At 56.5% G+C, this 5,806-nt stretch overlaps 1 long non-coding RNA gene across 1 annotated transcript; it reads left to right on the forward strand.

Moving 5' to 3' along the window:
- The first annotated feature begins 3,138 nt into the window (after nucleotides 1–3,138).
- Nucleotides 3,139–4,528, forward strand: LOC106500134 (uncharacterized). Its single transcript, XR_010886020.1, has 3 exons — nucleotides 3,139–3,235; nucleotides 3,936–4,097; nucleotides 4,249–4,528. It is a non-coding gene; the product is annotated as an uncharacterized lncRNA (long non-coding RNA).
- The last annotated feature ends 1,278 nt before the right edge of the window (nucleotides 4,529–5,806 follow it).

Below are 5,806 nucleotides of genomic sequence, written 5' to 3' on the forward strand. Positions count from 1 at the left end.
ACGCGGGCTGGTTTGCAGGGGCACAAGCTGTCGCTTGGGGGCTTGCTGCATCCTGATAATGTTGTGACCGACCCTGCCACCATGGGATGGGTCCCTGGGGTCCTGGGTAGCAGGAAGACCTGCGGCTTGCAGGACCATTGGGCTGCTCGTGGCCTCCTGCAACCCCGCGGAGACACCTGGGACACTGCTGGCCGCTGGGTAGGGACCCTGACCTGCCTGGGCCACCGAAACCCCGGCACTCTGGGGCTGATCCAGCCAGGAGGGAGCAAGGCGCAAGCTGACGGCCGCACAAACCATCTCTGCGCCTCCAGGAGGCTGAGAAAAAGCGAGATGTCCCAGCGGGATCTCCTTGAAGGAGCCAGCGATCCAGCCCTCCCCAGGTCGCCCTCTCCGCCCTCCGCAAGAAGCGCCGTGTGCAGGGGGCAGAGGAAGACGGTGGCTGTGTTCGTACCCCGTTGCAGCATCACCGCGCTGCCAAGTCCGAGGGGGCCAAGGCACTTTGCACAGCTCCAGGAAGGATTTTTCACCCGGGGGACCAACTGCAGCAGGAGCGCAGCCAGGCTTTCCTGGGACACAGCTGCAACCCAAGGCGAGCCGGGGCAGCTGGCCTTCCTCCAACCGTCCCCGAGGAGGAACAAACCGGAGCGCTGCCCTGGCCAGGAAATTGCAGCGTCGGCCGGCAACATCCCCGGCATTGCACAGCACGGGGCCTGCTGCCTTGGCAGGAGGCTTGCGAGGTGCTTTTCACGCAGGAAAGCGTGGTGGGTGATGGGGACACCCTTGCAGGACCCTGGCCCTGCACACGCAGGAATGCGGCATACACGGGAAAAGTGCTTCTCCCAAAGCAGGGTGCAACGCGGGCTCTGCAAAAGGTCCAGGCAGCAAATCTGTGGCCAGAAATGCATCATCTGGGTTATTCTGTGGGAGTTTGCACTCAGATTTTATACTTTTTCCCTATGGCAGAACTTGCCATGGAGAAAGCACTGTCAAAAACCCCTGAGGGATTTTTTTTTTCCCCCTCTAGCTTTTTTTGCAGTTGAATGTAAGCTTTGCTCCTTGCCAAAAATCAATGTTCAAAATGGCATTTTCCCCCTGGACTTCAGGAGCTGCAATAAGCAGCCAAGCTCTTTGATTTTCAGTTAGTCAATCATTTTCCAATGAAACACATGGAGGGACAATTTTCCCAACACCCCTAGAGATTCGTGAATCTAAACAGCCAGCTTAAGCATTGCAGACTCAGATGTTTAAAACCCCTTTCCCAGAGACAAAACAATACCAACAGGACATAGGACATCCCCATCTCAAATCTCCCTAGGGGTGGGTTTGGCCTCAGAGCTGGATCTCCAAATGTTACCACCTGTGGGGTCCCGCCTGGGTCCTCCTTCTCCCGGGGCAAGGCCAGAAAATGATTTGCTTGCAGTAGAAATGATTTTGCTATGAGTTTGTTGGGCCTCAGCATTGGGAAACTGTGCCGGCAACATTGGATGACATTGGACCAGACCCTGGAAACAGCTGAGAGCATAATATTGTCCTGCCTCACCCCAGGAGCAACTGACCTCAAAAAGGTTGCTTAAAAATTAATCTGATGCTTGTATTCCTTGTTAAAAGTGCTAAATTATCAGTGCGAGGTGGAGAAAGCCTATTTGTGTTGGCTAAATACTCTCCTGGCTATTTAATAAACGACTTAACAAAAAAAAAAAAAAAAAGGCAGCCACAGTATCTTTGGGGAAACTGGACAATTATTAACCAATATCCAGGAACTCCATGGGCTTAAAGTCCTGTTAATACGTCAGTGTCAAGACATGGTAAAGGAAGCGTGACACAGTGAGCGCGGGACAGCAGCAGTGCCGGCGACAGAAGCGTGCGGGAGCTCCTGGGAGCGGCGCCGGCTCTGCTGGGGGCTGGGGAGCCCGGGAGCAGGGCAAGCCGAGCCCCGGCAAGGCGGCCGGCCTTGCCCCGCGGCGCCGGCTCTGCTGGGCCTCCTCTGCCCGGCTGTGAAATCGGGGCTGCCCAGGACAGGAGCACCTGGCAAAACCGAGGTCCCGGGCGTTGGGCTGTGCCGTGCATTTCTCCCCCGGGACATTCCCTGCGTCTGTTTCCCCACACAGCTGTAGTTTCTACCCGTACCAGAAATCCCAAGGAAGGGATTTTGGGAACCTGTTACACCAGACAAGCGAGACATTGACCCATTGGTGGGAAATGGAGTAATTTCCCATTGCCCAAGAGCCTCTAAAGAAAACAGCTTTGCCTGGAGGGGGGACAAACTCTCCGTGAGGGAAGGGAAGGTGGAGGCCTGAACGGCTGCTGAGGTCTTTGCTGTGTAAGCGAGGACTAGAGCCCCTAATCCCAACACCACTGATATCAGGAGTTAGGGCTCGGTTGCGCTGTCCCTGTGTAACTGGAGATGTTTGGTGACAGAGGTAAAGCTCCTATGCTGGTGGGTCCAGCAGCTTTCTTCCAGCACAGAGCTACTTCCCACGTGGCACCAGCCACCCACAGAAGACTCTTGGGTTCGAGTGACCCTCTCAAAGCTCAGGAAAGATTTCACCCTTGGCTGCTGCAATGTTACTTTCCCATGTCAGCTTACGCCACTGTGAGTTCGCACGAGCTATTTCCCTTCTGATGGGCCAGTGTCCTCTGGGAAACCCTCCACGACAGAGGGCTGGGTTGTGCCCAGGGAGGCGCAGGCAGCCCGATGCACTGGATTGGCACCAGTATGGAATGCGCTGCAGGTTTGGTCTGCAGATGCAGTTGGGACCAGGGAACTGAGGGAAGCCTGAGTAGCAGACCCCAAAGGGGACCACAGCAGGGTCACTGTGACACCTCCCTTGGACAAACGCGCCTGCCGGTGAGATAGGAGCCCCATCTCTGCCTTTCTGCTCAGGGGAAAGTGCCCTAGATCAGCTCTCCTTGGCTTGACCCTCACCTCCCCAGCCATGGCTACACAGGGCGGTTGTGCAATGAGATAATTTCTCTTTCTGAGCAATTGAACAATCTCATGCTTGTCTTGTGCAAAAAGCTCCCGGAAGACACATGCAACGGCAGAAGAAAAAGGTATAAACATTGGCATTCGTCCAGCCCTCTTCCCCACCCCCCATCCTTCCCAAAAGAGTTTAAATGTCAGCATCCCCCCAGCTCTTCACACTCGGACCTGACAGGGAACACAACAACATGAAGTCTGTGGCTGCCCTCCTATTCGTGGGGATGCTCATCCTCTGGACAGAGCTGCCAGCAGGTATGATATCTCCTTGACTAAGGTGCAGGAAGGAAAAGCCCAAAAGGCCAGAGGGGTAAGGGAAGGAGCTGCACTCACAGACTGTAGTCAGGCTGATAGATGCTTATAGATGTAAAAGCCATGGGAGGAGAGGATGCAGCATAGGTGTCACACATGGCAAGAAAGGTAAGGGAGAAATGGTGGAAGGGGTGTTTCAAGGTGAACCTCTGGAGAACCTCAAACCCTGGATCCCGTGAACATTTCACTGTGAATCAGACAAAGCCGTAGGAAAGATGGAGGGACCAGCACAGCCTGCCCTGGGGGACAGGGATTCCCACCTCTCCACAAGGCTGACCTTCCCTCCCAGCAGCGAGCATTGCCCTAGCAGCCACCCACTCCTGCTGGAGCCTGGCGCTGGGCACTGCCGGGTGCTGGCCCTGCTGCGGGTGCAGGGAGCCGTCGCCTCACGCTGGGCTTGGGCGCAGGGGCCGGGGGGCTGCACAGAGCCAGTGGCTGTGGAGGGGTAGCTCCTTCACATGCTTCCACCAGATGTGATTAAAAGGGGATGGCTCCCGGTCCAGAAGTGCAGGAGGAGAGGAGAGGAGTGCAGGAGGAGATGAGAGCAGAGCAGAGCAGAGGATGGACGCATTAGCTACAGCACGTTTCCCTGGGGTCCCTCAGATGCAGTCAGCCTGGAGCAAACAGCCCCTTCCTCTTGCAGGCAGCGCCTGGTCCTGCCCACCTGTCCGGTTTACCTGTGCGATGGTCAACCCCCCGAACCAGTGCTTCTTCGACTGGCAGTGCTCACGGCCCAAGAAATGCTGCAACACCTTCTGTGGGAAAAAATGCATCTCTCGCCCGCCTGTCTTTCCGATCTTCCACGGTACCGGGGGGATGGATGGGAACAGCTCGGGTGACCTGGCTCTGGGCAGATCTGCGTCCAGCTTCCAGAGCCCTTCCATTTAACCAAATTCCTGGGTTGGGGTTGCTGTGGGCACCAGACCCAAACCACTGTTTTCTCTCCCTTTCCTCAGTGTGAGCTCCAGCTCCCAGGATGGGCTGAGGGTGTTGCAGCATCCCTGTGCTACATCTGTCACCGGCTGGCCACACAGACATCTGCTAAGGATCGCCCTGCCCCATGCCAGGTCCCAGGAGGACAGGGACAGCGCTAGCCCACACTCTGCTGCACTCTGCGTCCGTCTTGGCTCGTGGACTGCCTCACTGCCAGCTGCTGTGCACTGCCTTCTCACCCCCATGCCTTCTCCCTTGGCTCCCTCACTGCTGGTATAACTAATAAAGGAGCTTGTCCCAGGATTACGTGACGTGTGACTCCTTTCCTCCACCTCCTCTTTCCCTGGCCTCTGCCTCCTCACCCTCTCCTTGCCTCTCTCCCAGATCCACCCTGGGCACATCATGCTTAACCATTTCTGCTCACTCCCCAAAATTTCTGCCTGAGGAAGAGAGACCAAAATGAGTTTGTCTACAGACCTGGAGTGTGGTTAGGGGATGCATCTGGGGAGGAAGCCTGTCCAGAGGCACTGAAACCCCAAGAGGAGAGGGCAATCAGAAGGGGATAGAGTAAAATGCCACAGGACACTTTGGGAGACTTTCCTGGCAGCCTGCGACAGGTCTTGGAGAGCAGCGTGTCCCCATGGGGGCACACCCCTAGCGGGGCAGAGCTGCAGGAGACATGAAGCAGGATGGATCCTCCTGCCCAGAGAGGTGCAAGAGGCAGAGCCATTGCCAGTCTCCCTGCAGGTACCAAATTCGTGATCCATTTGGAGGGCAGAGAAGGGGGTTACACAGATCCAAACATCAAGCAGGGATGAGCCCCTTGCCATTTATTGAGCCTGAGCTGGTGGGAAAACTTCAGCCAAAGGGAGTTGCCTGGAAAAACTCAAGCGCTGCCCAGGGGACAGCAACACAGGTCTTCTGGGGAGTTCTTGTAACTCTTGTATTGCCAATTGCCAGGGCCAAGGATTCAGGAAGTGCTGAGAGAGCAGCTGGAGGAAACGTATCCCTCCTGAGGGACCTGCTCTGGCACCTCCCCAGCGTGCCAGCAGAGCCAGGCACTGCAGCAGCATGCTGGAGGGGTGCACCAGCACCTTGGCTGCACTGACATACAGCAGACTGTGCCTGCTACAGCCCCTTGCCAGTCTCCCGACTGCACTCTGCAGCTTGCAGGTTGATGCTGGCTTTGCATGTCCCTTTGCCGTATTCTCCACTAAGCAGTGAGGCAAACCCAGCCCAGGGTGGGAGAGGGGTCTGGCCCATGGGCAAAAACTATGGGGAGAGCAGAGAGGAAAACTAGTGATCTTTGGATAACCAGGGAAAATGAGCATTTGGGTGGCTTGCTGGGGAGGAATCTTTCCTCAGCCATTTCCGTCTTCTTTGATTTGTAGCTCTTGGCAAGGCCCACCTCACTGGGTGACATGCAGGGAAGACCTGGACTTCACAAGGGGCCTGACACCAAGCCCCTTCCACCTCCTCCCAGCCCAGACCAAGAAATCCTGCAGAGAGACTGGCTGGTGGCCCTGCCCACCCACCAGGATGGGGTAGAGGGCTGCGAGAGGGACCCCTGAGCTGCAGGAG

Source organism: Apteryx mantelli, chromosome 18 (genome assembly GCF_036417845.1).
Source record: "Apteryx mantelli isolate bAptMan1 chromosome 18, bAptMan1.hap1, whole genome shotgun sequence".
Classification (NCBI taxonomy): domain Eukaryota; kingdom Metazoa; phylum Chordata; class Aves; order Apterygiformes; family Apterygidae; genus Apteryx; species Apteryx mantelli.